At 47.5% G+C, this 19,350-nt stretch overlaps 1 long non-coding RNA gene across 2 annotated transcripts; it reads right to left on the bottom strand.

Annotated features, from left to right (window-relative positions):
* Positions 1-3,507: 3,507 nt before the first annotated feature.
* On the bottom strand, positions 3,508-18,925 carry LOC119925657. Of its 2 annotated transcripts, XR_005449821.1 has the most exons (4): positions 18,669-18,925; positions 17,842-17,972; positions 7,896-9,222; positions 3,508-3,749 (listed from the first exon to the last, which is right to left on the bottom strand). It is a non-coding gene; the product is annotated as an uncharacterized LOC119925657 (long non-coding RNA). The 2 variants fall into 2 exon arrangements; XR_005449820.1 differs by lacking the exons at positions 17,842-17,972; positions 18,669-18,925 and adding an exon at positions 11,683-11,953.
* Between the last annotated feature and the right edge of the window lie 425 nt (positions 18,926-19,350).

Raw genomic sequence — 19,350 nt, 5'->3', positions numbered from 1 at the left:
GACGATATGCAATAAAACCGGCCCTCAGATGAAGAAGCCGGGCCCCGCTGAAAACCGGGGGACGATCGCCGAGGGGAGACCAGCGTGGACGTCCAGCTGGCGGGAAGGGAGTGGGGCTCGGAGCAAAAATTCCATCTCCTCATCTGTAAAATGGGATGCAATGCCCGTTCTCCCTCCCACTTGGTGAGTCCCAGTCTCGGACTGAATGGGTGGGGAAGCGGGAAGCGGGGTGGGACAGGGAGGGGATGAGGGAGGAGAAGTGGGAAGACAAAGCGAGGGAGAAGTGATTCCACCCAACCCAAAAACAGTAATCCCTCCGCAAGATCGGCAACGAGAACCTAGCGGTGAGCACCTGCCAAATGAAACCCCCCGCTGCCTTCCCATCACTCACTCATAATTATTGAGCGCTTCCCGTGTGCAGAGCGCTGTACTAAGCGCTTGGAAAGTACAATGCAGCAATAAAGAGAGACAATCCCTGCCCACAGTGGGGTGGCCCAGTGGAAAAAGCCCGGGCTTGGGAGTCCTAGCTTCTAATTCGGGCTATGCTAACCGCTTGCTGTATGACCTTGGACAAGTCATTTCTCTTCATCTAGTGGCTAGACGGGAGTCAGGAGGTCATGGGTTCTAATCCCGGCTCCGCCACTTGCCTGCGGTGTGTGACGTCGGGCAAGTCGCTTCATCTCTCTATACCTCAGTTGCCTCATCTGTAAAACGGGGCTTGAGACTGCGAGCCCCGGGTGGGACAGGGGCTTTGTCCAACCTGATAAACTTGTAATGATAATAGTAATAACGATGGCATTTATTAAGTGCTCACTATGTGCAAAACACTGTTCCAAGCGCTGGGGAGGTTACAGGGTGATCAGGCTGTCCCAAAGTGGGGCTCACAGTCTTAATCCCCACTTTACAGAGGAGGTCACCGAGGCACGGAGAAGTGAAGTGCCTTGCCCCAAGTCACACGGCTGACAGTTGGCAGAGCTAGGATTTGAACCCATGACCTCTGACTCCAAAGCCCGGGCTCTTTCCGCTGAGCCACGCTGCTTCTCTGCCCCTGCGCTCAGTGCGGTGCCTGGCACATAGTAAGTGCTAAATCAATCAATCAATCGTATTTATTGAGCGATTACTGTGTGCAGAGCACTGTACTAAGCGCTTGGGAAGTACAAGTCGGCAACATATAGAGACAGTCCCTACCCAACACTGGGCTCACAGTCTAAAAGGGGGAGACAGAGAACAAAACCAAACATACTAACAAAATAAAATAAATAGAATAGATATGTACAAGTAAAATAAATGGAGTAATAAATATGAACAAACATATATACATATATATATACTAACAAAATAAAATAAATAGAATAGATATGTACAAGTAAAATAAATAAATAAATAAATAGAGCAATAAATACGTACAAACATATATACATCATCATCATCAATCGTATTTATTGAGCGCTTACTGTGTGTAGAGCACTGTACTAAGCGCTTGGGAAGTACAAATTGGCAACATATAGAGACAGTCCCTACCCAACAGTGGGCTCACAGTCTAAAAGGGGGAGACAAAACCAAACATACTAACAAAATAAAATAAATAGGATATGTACAAGTAAAATAAATAGAGTAATAAATATGTACAAACATATATACATATATACAGGCTAAACAAATGCCACTATTATTATTCCCCGTGCCAGATGTCTTCTAGACTGTGAGCCCGCTGTTGGGCAGGGGCCGTCTCTATATGTTGCCAACTTGGACTGCCCAAGCGCTTAGTCCAGTGCTCTGCACGCAGTAAGCGCTCAATAAATACGACTGAATGAATGAAAGAATGAATGTTATCCTGTTCCCCCTCCTATTTAGACTGTGAGCCCCAGGTGGGACAGGGACTGTGTCCAACCTAATTAAGTTGCACCTACTCCAGTGCTTGGATAAGTGTTTGACATACAGTAAGCACTAAACAAATACCATAAAAAAAAAAAAACCCACGCAGGGTCCCTTTCCCCAACGTGTCCGTGCCCCATGTGTGGGCCACACCATGGGGATTTAAGATGCAGCAGAGCCTCCCTTCCCCACTTGACTTGTCACACACTCAACTTTGCCTTTTATTCTCCTTTTGCTTATCGGTTCACCTTTCCCAAACCCTTCCACACCTTATTTTATTTCAACTGTGAGCCTCTGGAGGGATAGTAAGGTGGGCAGAGCTCATTGTGGGCAGGGAATCTATCGTTGTACTCTCCCCGGCGCTTAGCACAGTGCTCTGCACACAGTAAGCGCCCAGTATGATTGAATAAAGGTGGGGTGGCCTGCCCCGAGCCCAGGACGGGATCCAGACCCCAGGCTGTAGGACCGTAAGCTTGTTGTGGGCAGGGAATGTTTCTGTTGTTTGTTTTATTGTTTTATGTGCTCTCCCATATGTTGCCAACTTGTCCTTCCGAAGCGCTTAGTCCAGTGCTCTGCACACAGTAAGCGCTCAATAAATACGATTGAATGAATGAATGGAGACCATGTCTAATTCCCACCTGAGTATTCTCTTTCAGACCTTCCTCTCACCCTCCTCCCCCTTTCCATCCCTGCCACCTTACCTCCTTCCCTTCCCCATGGCACCTGTATATATGTATATATGTTTGTACGGATTTATTACTCTATTTATTCATTGTAATTGCACATATTCTATTTATTTTATTTTGTTAATATGTTTTGTTTTGTTCTCTGTCTCCCCGTTCTAGACCGTGAGCCCACTGTCAGGTAGGGACCGTCTCTATGTGTTGCCGACTTGTACTTCTCAAGCGCTTAGTACAGTGCTCCGCACACAGTAAGCGCTCAATAAATGTTGAATGAATGAATGAATGTTTTTACGTATTTATTACTCCATTTATTTTACTTGTACATATTCTATTTATTTTATTTTGTTAATATGTTTTGTTTTGTTCTCTGTCTCCCCCTTCTAGACTGTGAGCCCGCTGTCGGGTAGGGACCGTCTCTATGTGTTGCCGACTTGTACTTCCCAAGCACTTATTACAGTGCTCTGCACACAGTAAGCGCTCAATAAATACGATTGAATGAATGAATGAATAACTACCACTACTACTACTACTACTACTACTACTACTACTAATTATGGTATTTGTTAAGCGCTTACTATGTGCCGGGAGCTGGGGTGGATACAAGCAAACCGGGTTGGACACAGTCCCTGTCCCTTGAGGGGCTCACGGCCTCAATCCCCATTTGACAGACGAGGTAACTGAGGCACAGAGAAGTGACTCGCCCAAGGTCACGGAGAAGGCAAGCGAGGATTGGAACCCATGACCTTCTGTCCTCCGGGCCCATGTTCAATCCATTATGCCATGCTGCTTCTCTCTCGACTACTCTATTAATAATCAACAGTATGTACCTTAGGAGGCACTTGAAGAACAGACAGAAGAGAAGAAAGACAGAGTTCCCGCCCCCAAGACTTTGCAGTCTAAAGACGGAAACGGCTATAAATTGACAAGTGTTTAATAATTAAGAGAGGATGAGATGGAGAGAAACGGCTATAAATTGACAAGTGTTTAATAATTAAAAGAGGGCGAGTAGGTTAAAATAATAGACCCAGGTGGCTAATCAACTCAATAACAAAGAGACGATTAAATAAGAGTGGAGGCGGACAGTAATGATGATAATTATGGTATTGGTTAAGTGTTTACCAGGTGCCAAGCACTGGGAGGTGCAGTTCAATCCGAATAATCACAGTCCCCGCCCCACTTGGGGTTCACCATCTAAAGAGGGAAGGAGAACAGGTATTTAATCCCCATTTTTCAGAGAAGGGAAACACGACACGGAGAAGTTACGTGACTTGCTCAGCAGGTGAGTGTTGAAACCAAGATCAGAACGAGCTCCGTGCTCTTTCCATTAGGCCACACGGCTGAGGCCTGGACAGGAAGGAAGGGGATTAATCCTTCTGGAGGAAGTGCTTTTCAATCATTCATTCATTCATTCAATTGCATTTATTGAGCGCTTACTGTGTGCAGAGCACTGTACTAAGCGCTTGGGAAGTACAAGTCGGCAACACATAGAGACGGTCCCTATCCAACAACGGGCTCATAGTCTAGAAGGGGGATACAGACAAGACAAAACATGTGGACAGGTGTCAAGTCATAGAAATAAATACAAATAAAGACATGTGGACAGGTGTCATCAAAATAAATACTAATAAAGCTAGATGCACATCACGAACAAAATCAATTGAACAGTAAATATGTACAAGTAAAATAGAGTAATATGCACAAACATATAAACATATATAATAATAATAATGATGATGGCATTTATTATCAATTGATCGGTGATATTTATTGAGGGGTTATAGTACGCAGAGCACTGTCCTAAGCATTTGGGAGAGTACAACAGACTTGGTTGATACATCCCCTGCCTACTACTAGCTTTCAGTCTAGTGGAGGACAGGCATTAATATGAATTAATAAATTAATAAATTAAGGCCATGTTTGCAAGTTCTGAGGGGGCAGTGAATACCGAGTACCCAAAGGGTACCGAAGGTGCAGAAAGGAAAGGGAGTCGGAGAGAGAGGGCTTATTGCGGGAAGCCCTCTTGGAGGAGACGTGCCTGTTATAAAGCTTTGAAGGTGAGGAGAGTGGCAATCTGGAGGACATGGAGGGGGAAAGAGTTTCAGGCAAGAGGGAGAATGTGGAAAATCAATCAATCAATCGCATTTATTGAGCGCTTACTGTGTGCAGAGCACTGTACTAAGCGCTTGGGAAGTACAGGTTGGCAACATATAGAGACGGTCCCTAGCCAACAGTGGGCTCACAGTCTAGAAGACTGTTGGCGGTGAGATAGACAGTGCTGGGCACATAGTAAGTGCTTAACAAATACCATCATCATTATTACAGACGAGGTCGGGGCAGCGGGAACATTCGTTCATTCGATCGTATTCGTTGTCCGTCTCCCCCTTCTAGACTGTGAGCCCGCTGTCGGGTAGGGAACGTCCCTATATGTTGCCAACTTGGACTTCCCAGGGCTCTGCACACAGTAAGCGCTCAATAAATACGACTGAATGAATGAATTGAGTGTTTACTGTGCAAGCTGGAGCCAGAGGAGCGAAGCATGCGGGCTGGATCGCAGTAAGTAGATCAGCGAGGTGAGGATGGAGACAGGAAGCTGATCGAGTGCTTCAGAGCCGACGGGTAAGGAGTTTCTGTTTGACACGAAGGTGGGTGAGCAACCGCTGAAACTTCTTGAGAAGCGGGGTGACGCGGACTGAACTTTTTTTAGAAAAACGATCCAGGCAGCCGAGGGAACAGAGACAGGAGCGAGGGAGGTCAACGAAGAGGCAGAAGCAGTAGGGAAGGCGGGATTGTGTAAGTGCTTAGATCAGCGTAGTAGCAGTTTGGATGGAGAGCACTCTGCTCACGGTAAGTGCTCAATAAATACGATCGGATGAACGAATGGAGAGGAGAGGGCTGATTTTAGCAGTGCTGTTAAAGGTAGAATCAACAGGATTGGGCGACAGACTGCAGGTGTGTGCCTGCTAATTCTGGTTTGCACCCTCCCTAGCGCTTAGTACAGTGCTCTGTATACAGAAAGTGCTCAATAAATGCCACCAACTGGTTGACTGGTTGTGTGAGAGAGATGAGCCGAGGATAATGCCAAGATTACAGGTTTGTGAGATAGGAAGGACAGTGAGCCCACTGTTGGGTAGGGACCGTCTCTAGATGTTGCCAACTGGTACTTCCCAAGCGCTCAGTACAGTGCTCTGCACACAGTAAGCGCTCAGTAAATACAACTGAATGAATGAATGAATGAAGGACAGTGGGGTTGTCTAGAGTGATGGGAAAGGGAGGAGGAAGACAGGCTTTGGGTGGGAAGATGAGGGGCTCTGTTTTGCACGTGTTTAGTTTGAGGTGTCGGGAAGAGAAAGACTCAGGCAGGGAAGGTCATGTTTTGGTTAGAAATTTGTTGGGGAGGGTCATTCTAGATAGAGAGAATGGACATGGTCTCTGATTGTAAGCTCCTTGTGGGCAGGGAAAGGGTCACTTCTTTATTCTCCCCTTCTAGACTGTGAGCCCGCTGTTGGGTAGGGACCGCCTCTATATGTTGCCAAGTTGGACTTCCCAAGTGCTTAGAACAGTGCTCTGCACACAGCAAGCGCTCAATAAATACGATTGAATGAATGAATGAATGAATTCTATACTTACCAAATAATAATAATAATAATTACAATTATTATAGTATTTGTTAAGCACTTACTATGTATCAGCCACTATTCTAAATGCTGAGGTAGATACCAGATAATCAGGTTGGACACAGTCCCTGTCCCACATAGGGCTCCCAGTCTTAATCCCCCTTCTACAGATGAGGGAACTAAGGCACGGAGAAGTTAAGTGACTCACCCAAAGTCACACCGCAGTGAAGTGGCAGAGCTGGGATTTGAACCCATGATCTTCTGACTCTCAGGCCAGTGCTCTAGCCACTAGGCCATGCTGCTTCTCTAGTACAGAGCGTCACCCCAAGCGGAGTTCAGTAAATGCTGCTGCTGCTACTGCTTATGGGGAGGACCGCCTGCGGTTCCATCCCTGTCTCTGGCCCTACCTCCCCATATGCCTTTATTTAATCCTAAACTGAAGTTCCCAAGCGCTTAGTACAGTGCTCTGCACACAGTAAGTGCTCAATAAATATGATTGATTGATTGATTCTGACACGATCCATAAATCAATCTTATTTATTGAGTGTTCACTCAGTGCTTGTGAGACTAGAGAAGCAGCATGGCTCAGCGTGGCTTTGGAGTCGGTGGTCATGGGTTCAAATCCCGACTCCGCCAATTGTCAGCTGTGTGACTTTGGGCAAGTCACTTCACTTCTCTGGGCCTCAGTTCCCTCATCTGTAAAATGGGGATGAAGACCGTCAGCCCCCCGTGGGACAACCTGATCACCTTGTAACCTCCCCAGCGCTTGGAACAGTGCTTTGCACATAGTAAGCGCTTAATAAATGCCATTATTATTATTATTATTATTAGAGAAGCAGCGTGGCTCAGTGGAAAGAACACAGGCTTTGGAGTCGGTGGTCATGGGGTCAAATCCCGACTCCGCCAATTGTCAGCTGTGTGACTTTGGGTGAGTCACTTCACTTCTCTGTGCCTCAGTTCCCTCATCTGTAAAATGGGGATGAAGACTGTGAGCCCCCGTGGGACAACCTGATCACCCTGTAACCTCCCCAGCGCTTGGAACGGTGCTTTGCACATAGTAAGCACTTAATAAATGCCATTATTATTATTATTATTATTAGAGAAGCAGCGTGGCTCAGTGGAAAGAACATGGGCTTTGGAATCAGTGATCATGGGTTCAAATCCTGACTCCGCCAATTGACAGCTGTGTGATTTTGGGAGAGTCACTTCACTTCTCTGTGCCTCAGTTACCTCATCTGTAAAATGGGGATGAAGACTGTGAGCCCCCCATGGGACAACCTGATCACCTTGTAACCTCCCCAGCGCTTGGAACAGTACTTTGTACATAGTAAGTGCTTAATAAATGCCATTATTATTATTATTACAATACACCAGAATTAGCGACAAATTCCCTGCCCACATCGCGCTTACAGTGTAGGGGAAGAACTGCCTTGAAACACTTCCCCTCTCGTACTGTGGCTTGGAGTCCTCGGTTCCAGAGCTGATTCGGCCTTGCGCCCACTGATGTTTCAGAAGTGAGCCCCCAATCCAGTGTGTGGAGGTGGGGTCAATCAATCAATCAATCAATCATATTTATTGAGCGCTTACTGTGTGCAGAGCACTGTACTAAGCTACAGCAGGGTGCAGGGGTACCCATCCCACCCCTTTCTGCCCCGCCCAGAGGCCTTGAAGGAGGCCGGCCTCCCCCTGAGCAGGAAACCTGACCCTTGAACAAACACCTCACCTTTCAGAAAAGGTCAACCGTAGACAACAGTACCACAGGGATTAATCTAAGACCCTTGGAAGTGAGTTTATAAAGAATGTAGCGCCCAGAAATGCTTCCTTGGGCCTCATCGATATCACTGTGCTCCAGAGTCAAAGATAACTCTGCTGGTACAGAGAGTTCCCCGGCGTGGGGTGGCTGAGAGGACACGCTGGTGATCCACATATCCCTCCCACCACCGGCGCGCTGGCCTTCAGTTTGACCGCGCTTGGGGCCGTCTCGGACTCTGCCTCTTAGAATCGCGTCCTTTCCGACGCCTCCGTTCAAGTAAAACCAAGCTGCCCCGTTTCCGATTCACCGCCCGTCTGCGCCGGTCTGTTTTCCGGAGATAGGCCCGGAGGTTTAAAAGACTCTGGCAGGCACGGGTGTCGGGAGATAAGCCGGAGATCACCACCGGCTTCGAAGCGGTGGCGCAAGAATGTCGGCGGATGCTGAGCCTGAAGAAGACCGAGGCTACCAACCCACCGGTTCTCAAAAATCCCGACTCACTCTAGAGGGGCTTCGTCGGCGGTGCTGAGCCCAAGGAGGGCACTGAATTCCGCTACCTAGGCGACACCCGGTCATTCATTCATTCAATCCTATTCATTGAGCGCTTACTGTGTGCAGAGCACTGTATTGAGCGCTTGGGAAGCACAAGTTGGACCACTGGAATCCTGCTAGGCAACGACGTGGAGAACCAAGTCAGGGAGGTTACAAGGTTCTTGGGGAGGCTGGTGGATGGAAGGAAGAACCAACGTAGAGTCGAGGTTCGGGCCAAACTGAAGGTCTACGAAACTGTGATGGTGTCCGGTATCCTACGTGGCTGTGGAAGCTGGGACCGCCACGGACGACACATCCAGCGTCTTCGGTGTCATCTGTGTGCCGCTCTTAACGATACAGGGCGGAAACCTGGTCCAGGAAGGTGGTCAGCCACGCCAGCGTCGATTCTACATAATTCAGCCGGAGGGGAACGCGTGAGAAAGACGGATGACAATGGGGCTCCGCCAGCAGCTGCTGCGTGCTGAGCTGATGGGCGACAGTTTCAGGCAGGAGAAGACTTTCAGGACACACCAAAAAAGGTAGAAAAAGACGCGAAGCTCCATTCAGGGCTGTTTTCAAAGAGTTACGTGCAATCACTGATGAATCATTTCTCTCTGGCTGCACTGAGAGTAGGGCCACTTGAGAGATTTGCTTCACAGTAATAATAATAGCATTAATAAGGATAATGATAATTCCGCAAATTTGAATAGTACTTGTATTTTTCCAAAGCGCCTCACGTCAGCGACCTCATCTCACCCTCGCGTCATCCCTGTGAAGTAGGTAGAGGCCGGTATCATTATCCCCATTTTACAGACAAGGAAACAGAGTCCTAAAGAGATTGAATGTCTTTTAGTCTTTTAGTCACAGTCTTTTAGACTGTGATCCCACTGTTGGGTAGGGATTGTCTCTATATGTTGCCAACTTGTACTTCCCAAGTGCTTAGTACAGTGCTCTGCACACAGTAAGCGCTCAAATACGATTGATTGATTGATTGAGTGATTTACCCCTCGGGCCACCCAGGAGGCTGAGGCAGAGGTGGGATTAGAACGCAGATCTCCTGATTCTCTGATCCCTGCGCTTCTACTGAATCAATTAATCAGTCAATCAATCGTATTTACTGAGCGCTTACTGTATGCAGAGCACTGTACTGAGCGCTTGGGAAGTCCAAGTTGGCAACATATAGAGACGGTCCCTACCCAACACTGGGCTCACAGTCTAGAAGGGGGAGACAGAGAACAAAACAAAACATATTAACAAAATGAAATAAATAGAATCGATATGTACAATCCTTTTCATCATTGCTCCTGTCATTTTACCACCAATAGCAGGGTGGCCTAGTGGATAAAACATGGATTTGAGAGTCAGAAGGACCCAGGTTCTAATCCCGGCTCCGCCATTTGTCCGCCGTGTGACCTTAGGCAAGTCACTTCACTTCCCTGGGCCTCAGTCCCCTCATCTGTAAAACGGGGATTAAGACAGTGAGCCCGGTGTGGGCCAGGGACTGTGTCCAACCTGACAACCTTGTATCTACCCCAGCGCTCGGTACAGTGCTTGGCACCTAATAAGCGCTTAACAAATACCAAAAAACAGACAAAAAACAAAGAAAAATCTGCATCAACAATTCTGTATTTGACACCTACAGGATCCCTATAACGAGCCCTTAGGGATCCCCCTTAGAGATGTATTCTCTGCCCGCAGGGAGCTCTCATTTTGATGGAAAGGAAGGGTAGTTATCCAAACAGTGCCCTTCTATCCAGACAGACTGGCCCAGCCGTACCCTAAGGAGTTTGGAGGGGAGTGCCAGAAGTGAAAGGATTTTGGAGAGGGTGTGGAAAAATCAAGGCAGACTTCTAGAAGTCCTCTACACCATAAGAACACTAAGGGCAGGGAACCCATCTGCTAATTCTATTGTACCGTACGCTGCCAAGTGCTTAGTACAGTGCTCTGCACATAGTGAGTGCTCAATAAATACCACTGAGGAACTTCAGAAGCCCCAGAGCTGGGTTTTTAATGGCATTTATTAAGCGCTTACTATGTGCAAAGCACTGTTCTAAGCCCTGGGGAGGTTACAAGGTGATCAGGTTGTCCCACGGGGGGCTCACAGTCTTAATCCCCATTTTACAGATGAGGGAACTGAGAAAGGTGCCAGAGGCGAAAGGATTTTGGAGAGGGTGTGGAAAAATCAAGGTAGACTTCTAGAAGTCCTCTACACCGTAAGAACATTAAGGGCAGGAAACCCATCTGCTAATTCTGTTGTACCGTACGCTGCCAAGTGCTTAGTACAGTGCTCTGCACATAGTGAGTGCTCAATAAATACCACTGAGGAACTTCAGAAGCCCCAGAGCTGAGTTTTTTTTATGGCATTTATTAAGCGCTTACTATGTGCAAAGCACTGTTCTAAGCGCTGGGGAGGTTACAAGGTGATCAGGATGCCCCACGGGGGGCTCATAGTCTTAATCTCCATTTTACAGATGAGGGAACTGAGGCCCAGAGAAGTGAAGTGACTTGCCCAAAGTCACACAGCTGACAAGTGGCGGAGCCGGGATTTGAACCCATGACCTCTGACTCCAAAGCCCGGGCTCTTTCCACTGAGCCACGCAAGTTCTGGGCTGAATCTAGTGCCTCAGCGCTGATGGCCGTGGGCGAGGAATGTGTCTGTTCATTGTTATAGTGTGCTCTCCCAAGTGCTTAGTACAGTGCTTTGCACACGGTAAGTGCTCAATAAATACAATCGAATGAATGAACGAATGAATGAACAGTTGGTTCGGGGGATTGCGTTTCGCCGGGACAGGTGAGGCCTCTTGACTTCAGGGAGCCTAGCTTTAGAGGAAGAGCCCCAGGACAGGATCGATCAATCAATCATATTTATTGAGCACTTACTGTGTGCACAGCACTGTACTAAGCGCTTTGAAGTACAAGTTGGCAACATATAGAGACAGTCCCTACCCAACAGTGGGCTCACAGTCTAAAAGGATCCCGCAGAGGAAAGCCTGGAGCCTCCCAGCCTCCACCCGCCGACGCCAGAGGCCAGTTAAGCCAATAATTAAGTGCCTGGGCCCACAATCCTTCCCTGTTTCCCACCCATTCCCTTTCTTCTAAGTCCTGGCACCCCACCCTGAATCCGGGCCAGCAAGGGGAGGTAAAGAGGAGTAGGTTGAGGAAAGCGGGGTACGTGGGGGTGGGAGGGAGGGGGCTGAAGTGGACTTCCTCCTTGTTGGCCCTTCCGCACCTGTTGTTTCAGCTCGCGGGCGAGGGACGCCTTCAACGCCCAGGCGGCTTTGAGCTCCAGCTGCGGTGATCCTGTCTCCGAGCCTTCCCCTCGCACAAGCTGTGCCACCCCCAAAGGCTAAATTTGGAGATCCAACCTGATCCGGAGATAATGATGCCGGAGCGGAACGGAGTCAGCCACTGATTCATTTGCTTGCGGTGGGCAGGGGTGGATTGGGACTGGGAATAATAATGATGGCATTTGTTAAGCGCTTACTACGTGCAAAGCACTGTTCTAAGCGCTGGGGGGGATACAATGTGATCAAGTTGTCCCACGTGGGGCTCACGGTCTTAATCCCCATTTTTACAGATGAGGTAACTGAGGCTCAGAGAAGTTAAGTGACTTGCCCAAGGTCACACAGCAGACTTGTGGTGGAGTCGGCATTTGAACCCATGACCGCTGACTCCAAAGCCCATGCTCTTTCCACTGAGCCATGCGGCTTCTCAGCGTGGCAAGGGGCCAGCGTCCTAAGCCGCTGTGGAATTCAGCCCACTTGGGCCCGGTGGCCTACATAAAAGATGCTAAGAACAGGTAGTTTTTGAGGAGAATAATAATAATAGTAATAATGACGGCATTTATTAAGCGCTTACTATGTGCAAAGCACTGTTCTAAGCGCTGGGGAGGTTACAAGGTGATCAGGTTGTCCCACTCGGGACACACAGTCTTAATCCCCATTTTACAGATGAGGTAACTGAAGCACAGAAAAGTGAAGTGACTTGACCAAGGTCACACAGCTGACAGTTGGCGGAGCCGGGATTTGAACCCCTGACCTCCGACTCCAAAGCCCGGGCTCTTTCCACCGAGCCACGAGAAGCAGCCTGGGCCGGCTTCAGTCAATCAATCGGCGGTATTTGCTGAGCACTTACCGCTCATCTCAGGGAACTGCGTGATGGGGTAAGTCGCCTGGACCTTCCAAGATGGCAGTTGCGCGACTTCCCTCAAAGACGGCTGCATCGTTGCCCTTTCCAAAGGCGTCAGCCGCTTGGTTTATCTCAATCAATCAATCAATCAAAAAGTAAATTGAAAAGTAAAAAGTGGAAGTGCCAATCAATCAACCAATCAATCGTATTTATTGAGCGCTTACTGTGTGCAGAGCACTGTACTAAGCGCTTGGGAAGTACAAGTTGGCAACGTATAGAGACGGTCACTACCCAGACTGAATGTCTGAAGCCTGCCCTGGAAGCTGCACCCATATTTTGGGGAGTTCTCACTTGAGACTACTTTCAAACAAAAGTCCCGACTGTCTACTTTTACGGGATCCCTGAAAGAATTGGCTGAAAAAGCCTCTTTTTTTTATGGCATTTATTCAGCGCTTACTATGTGCAAGCACTTTTCTAAGCGCTGGGGAGGTTACAAGGTTATCAGGGTGTCCTACGGGGGGGCAGCTTTAATCCCCATTTTACAGATGAGGTAACTGAGGCCAAGTTAAGTGACTTGCCCAAAGTCACACAGCTGACAATTGGCGGAGCCCCGATTTGAACCCCTGACCTCTGACTCCAAAGCCCGTGCTCTTTCCACTGAGCCACACTGCTTCCCCGCAGTCTCTTGTTCCTTCTCTACATAGTAGTTAGAGAAGCAGCGTGGCTCAGTGGAAAGAGCCCGGGCTTTGGAGTCAGAGGTCATGGGTTCAAATCCCAGCTCCGCCAACTGTCGGCTGTGTGACTTTAGGCAAGTCACTTCACTTCTCTGGGCCTCAGTGACCTCATCTGTAAAATGGGGATGAAGCCTGTGAGCCCCCCGGGGGACAACCTGATCACCTGGTAACCTCCCCAGTGCTTAGAACAGTGCTTTGCACATAGTAAGCGCTTAACTAATACCATCATTATTATTATTATCTATCAATCTATAATCGTATCAATACGATTGAATGAATGAATCTACCCCAGCGCTTTGAGCTGTTTCTGCCACAAAGTGCTTAACAAGTACTATTATTATTACTATTGTTACTATTATTGTTATTATTATTATTGTTATTATTGTTACTATTGTTACTATTACTATTGTTATTATTATTATTGTTACTACTACTAATAATAGTATCTGCTAGGCCAAGGAAAGATGCCTGGGGGTGAGAGAGGGGGAGGGTGTCAAGACAGGAATATAAGACATAAAGGGACAAAAGGCAAGGCAATCTTTTCAATCAATCAATTGTATTTACTGAGCGTTTATTGTCTGCAGAGCACTGTACTAAGCAGTTGGGAGAGTACAATATAACAGAGTTGGTAGACACATTCTCTGCCCACAACTATCTTACAGTCCAGCAGGGGAGACAGGCATTACTAGAAGTAAATAAATTATGGCTGTGTACTGAAGTGCTGTGGGGCTGAGGGAGGGGTGAATAAAGGGGGCAAATCAGGGCCATGCAGAAGGAAGCGGGAGAAGAGGAATTGAGGGCTTAGTCAGGGAAGGCCTTTTTAGACTGTGAGCCCACTGTGGGGTAGGGACCGTCTCTATATGTTGCCACCTTGGACTTCCCAAGCGCTTAGTACAGTGCTCTGCACACAGTCAGCGCTCAATAAATACGATTGATTGATTGGAGGAGGTGTGCCTTCACTAAGGCTTTGAAGGTGGGGAGAGTCATTGCCTGTCGGATATGACGGAGGGCGTTCCAGGCCAGAGGCAGGACGTGGGCGAGAGATGGACGAGATCGAAGTGCAGCGAGTAGGTTGGCATCAGAGGGGCGAGATGTGCAGTGAGGTGAGGAAGGAGGGGGCAAGGGGATTGAATGCTTTAAAGTCTTGTGAGGAGGACTAAGCATTCATTATCTCCTGTTTACAAAGACTGCAGATCAGTCAGGAGGTCACTCACCCCTTCCCCAGCTAACAACGTCACTAACCCTCCTCTAAAGCAAAATGCTGAGTGGTGATGATGATGATAATGGTGATTATTAAATGCTTACTATGGGCCAAGCACTGTGTTAAGCAGCGTGGTGGACGCGACGCAATCGGGCCAGTCACGGTCGCTTTGTACATGGGCCTCAAAATAGAAATCATAAGAGATCACGTTTTCTTCAGGAAATTACCTACCTGGAGTAATCACTAATCTTCCCACCTTGTATCCCTCAACTGGCTTCTAGACTGTTAGCCCACTGTTGGGTAGGGACCGTCTCTATATGTTGCCAACTTGCACTTCCCAGGCGCTTAGTACAGTGCTCTGCACACAGTAAGCGCTCAATAAATACGATTGATTGGTTGATTGCCATTTCCACTTTTTACTTTTCAATCAATCCATAGTATTTATTGAGCACTTACTGTGTGCTGAGCACTGTACTGAGCGCTGGGGAGAGTACACTATGACAGAATTGGTAGATACGTTCCCCGCCCACATCGAGCTTACAGACTAGAGGGGCAGACAGACCCCGAAATAAATTCTGGATGTGTACATAAGTGAGAAGCGGCGTGCCTAACGATAAAGAGCCCTGACCCGAGATTCAAAGGGCCTGGGCTCTAATCTCAACTCCTCCACTTCCCTGCGGTGTGAACTTGGGCGAGTCACTTCTCTGTGCCTCAGTTCCCTCATCTGCAAAATGGGGATTCGACGCCAGTTCTTCCTTCTGTTGAGATTGGGAGCCCCAGGTGGGACCTGATTATCTCGTAACTATCTCAGTGGTTAGTACGGTCCATGGCAATTAGAAGTGCCGTGGGGCTGAGGATGGGGGTGAATATCCAATGTAAGGGTAAAGATCGAAGTGCATAGGTAACCCAGAAGGGAGAGGGCGTAGGGGAAATGAGAGCTTAGTGGTGGCCACCAAACCACTTAGGTTACACAGGTTCGTATCTTAGATACTCCATCATTCCCACTATTTATTGAAGGGTCGGTTTCCCATCTAGTCGGTGAGCTCCTTGCTTTTCTCTTCCAGACTCTCCCAAGCTCTGCACACACAGTAGGTTCCCAATAAATGCAATTAATCATCATCATCATCATCATCAATCGTATTTATTGAGCGCTTACTATGTGCAGAGCACTGTACTAAGTGCTTGGGAAGTACAAATTGGCAACATATAGAGACAGTCTCTACCCAACAGTGGGCTCACAGTCTAAAAGGGGGAGACAGAGAACAAAACCAAACACACTAACAAAATAAAATAAATAGAATAGATATGCACAAATAAAATAAATAGAGTAATAAATATGCACAAACATATATACATATATACAGGTGCTGTGGGGAAGGGAAGGAGGTAAGATGGGGGGATGGAGACGGGGATGAGGGGGAGAGGAAGGAATTAAACCATGGTTTTAACAATAATAATAATTGTGGCGTTTGCTTAGCGCTTGCTATGCGCCGGGCACTGGACTAAGCACTGGGGTAGACACAAGATAATCAGGTCGGACACAGTCCCGGTCCCACGTAGGGTTCTCAGCCTTCATTCCCATTTTATAGATGAGGAAACCGAAGCCCAGAGAAGTTAAGTGACTTGCCTAAGGTCACTCAGCAGACAGGAGAAGCAGCGTGGCTTAGTGGAAAGAGCACGGTCTTGGGAGGCGGAGGATGTGGGTTCTAATCCCGGCACTGCCACTTGTCTGCTGTGTGCCCTTGGGCAAGCCACTTAACTTCTCTGTGCCTCAGTTCCCTCATCTGTAAAATGGGGATTAAGACTGTGAACCCCACGTGGGACAACCTAATTACTTTGTATCTACCCCAGAGCTTAGAACAGCGCTTGGCACATAGTAAGCACTTAAATACCATCATCATCATTATTATCGATCGTATTTATTGAGCGCTTACTGTGTGCAGAGCACTGTTATTATTATTATTATCATTATTAGTAGTAGTAAGTGTCGGAGTCAGGATTAGAGCGCAGGTCCTCTGACTCTCAGGCCTGAGCTCTTTCCATTAGGCCAAGCTTCCCTTCTGCTTATCGTTACGGTGTGCAGAGCACTGAACTAAGAGGTCGGGAGAGTACAATACAGTGTTGATATGTCGCAGGCCCACAGAAGGCTTACAGTCTAGGTGACTAAGATCACGACGGTGATGATTACGTGACATTACGAGGCATCTCTGAGGGGCCTAATTTGCGTCTAAGGTGTTGGCGGTGGAGGTTGGCACAGAGATGAGCCAGTTATTAAAATGAACCAAGCTGCTTTGTACTTCGCACCCTCCTCTTTTCATTCCATTTGCTACCCTTGCCCACTACCCAGTGATGAATGGCATCATTTCTCTTTGGAGGAGTCACACTAATGCCTGGAGCTACAGAGGTGCAGGAAATGGGGCCGTAGGAAAAGATCAGGAAAGGATCCCGGAAGGCGGAGGGGGAGAAGGGCCTGTTCAAGTCTCATTCGTTCATTCATTCAATCGCATTTATTGAGCGCCTACTGTGTGCAGAGCACTGGACTAAGCGCTTGGGAAGGACAAGTCGGCAACATATAGAGACGGTTCCAACCCAACAACGGGCTCACAGTCTAGAAGGGGGAAACGGACGACAAAACAAAACACGTAGACGGGTGAAATCAAAATCGTCAGAACAAATAGAATTATAGCTACAATGCACATCGTTAACAAAATGAATAGTCCACTGGTGGGTCAGTAGAGTGAAGGACCTTTCCAAACAGGCTAACACGACGAAAGATTACTTTTAGGCGTTGAGAGAATGTAAAGTCTCAGGAATTCGAGGAAAAGACAGACTTTAAAATCCGTTCCAGGTAGGGGCAATAGTAGAGTTTAAGGATATGTTTGAAAGCGCTGTGGGGCGAAGTATCTAGAGTAGCAGCGTGGCTCAGTGGAAAGAGCACGGGCTTTGGAGTCAGAGGTCATGGGTTCGAATCCCGGCTCCACCGCATGTCTGCTGTGTGACCTTGGGGAAGTCACTTAACTTCTCTGAGCCTCAGTTACCTCATCTGTAAAATGAGGATTGACTGTGAGCCCCAGGTGGGGCAACCTGATCATGTCATATTCCCCCCCCAGCGCTTAGAACAGTGCTTTGCACATAGTAAGCGCTTAATAAATGCCACTATTATTATTATTATTAAGTATCAGAGTGTTTAAGGGGTACACAGCCAAGTACGTGGTTGATGCAGAGGGGAGGATGGAGAGAGAAAATAAGAGCCTAATCGGGGAAGGTCTCTTGGAGGAGTCAGAAATCTTCCCCAGAACTATTCTCTGGAAGTGACAATACTCACCTTCCCTTGAGCAAAGCCCTAGTCTCAATTCACTGCTTCATAAATCAGAACAAACTGTGTCTCTTCGGCTATGAGTGCAACTCCGGGACAGGAAACCAAACTTTCTTGGGAAACCCTACCGGATATTCCGCCTGGGAATGTGGAGGGAGAGATTAAAGAGGGGAGATCCCAGCCTGGATGAGTTGGTTCATTTGCAAATGATTAGGGCAGGAAAGATCATATTTCCCTCCAACCATTTAGGTACACAGTACCTGCACACAGTAAGCGCTCAATAAATATGATTGATTGATGGATATACAGATATATATATATATATATATATATACACATATATATGTATGGTATGGCTTTGGAGTCAGAGGTCATGGGTTCAAATCCCGGCTCCGCCACTTGTCAGCTGTGTGACTGTGGGCAACTCGCTTCTCTGGGCCTCAGTTTCCTCATCTGTAAAATGAGGATGAAGACTGTGAGCCCCACGTGGGACAACCTGATCGACCTTGTATCCCCCCCAGCGCTTAGAACAGTGCTTTGCACATAGTAAGCGCTTAATAAATGCCATCATCATCATTTAGGTACGTTCACTGAGCCACCTCAACATCAACTGCGTTTAGCCCTAGCTCATCAGCACCTAAATGGACTCAAGGACCTGAGGGAGTTTCACAAACATTAATCCGTTTTCACCGCTTTCCCTTCAGGCAAGGACGAGGGCCAGATTTTGGCTCAATCAGTCAATGGTATTTATTGAGCGCTCCCTGTGTAGAGAGCACTCTATAATAATAATAATGGTATTTGTTAAGCGCTTACCATGTGCAAAGCACTCTACTAACCTCTGGCACCGATCTCCGCCGTACAGAGGTGAAAACTGAGGTCCAGGGATGTCTTCTGATTGGATTTCCATCGTATTTCAATCCGTCGTATTTACTGAGCGCTTACCATGTGCGGAGCACTGTACTAAGCGCTTGGGAGAGTCTAGAGACTTGCTGGCGAATCAAAATGGCTAGATTTCTCTCTCCTGCCCTGTTTGTCAGGGACATATTTCTTTCTCCCTTCTCTCTACTCCACTGGTACGCAAAGGGGATACCAGAAGCCTATAGGAACGGAAAAAAAAAAGGGACCAGAAGGAAATTCGCCAGAGTTAATCCCTGCCCGGGCCAACCCATTTCAACCTTTGCTCTGAGACTGTAATTTAGAAAGGATAGAGGCTCCACCCTGCCCCCTTCTCTCCTTCTCCTTCCCAACTAAGAACTGACAGGGAAGGAAAAATAATAATAACTGTGGCATTTGTTAAGCACTTTCTGTGAGCCAGGCACTGTACTAAGTACTGGGAGAGATGCAAGATAATAATAATAATAATAATAATGGTATTTGTTAAGCGCTTACTATGTGCCAAGCACTGGGGTAGATACAAGGTCATCAGGTTGTCCCATGTGGGGCTCAGTCTTCATCCCCATTTGACAGATGAGGGAACTGAGGCCCAGAGAAGTAACTTGCCCAAAGTCACACAACTGA

This window comes from Tachyglossus aculeatus, chromosome 3, assembly GCF_015852505.1.
Source record: "Tachyglossus aculeatus isolate mTacAcu1 chromosome 3, mTacAcu1.pri, whole genome shotgun sequence".
Lineage (NCBI taxonomy): Eukaryota > Metazoa > Chordata > Mammalia > Monotremata > Tachyglossidae > Tachyglossus > Tachyglossus aculeatus.
Note: the sequence above shows the minus strand (reverse complement) of the source record. Positions and strands in the feature narration are given on the sequence as shown.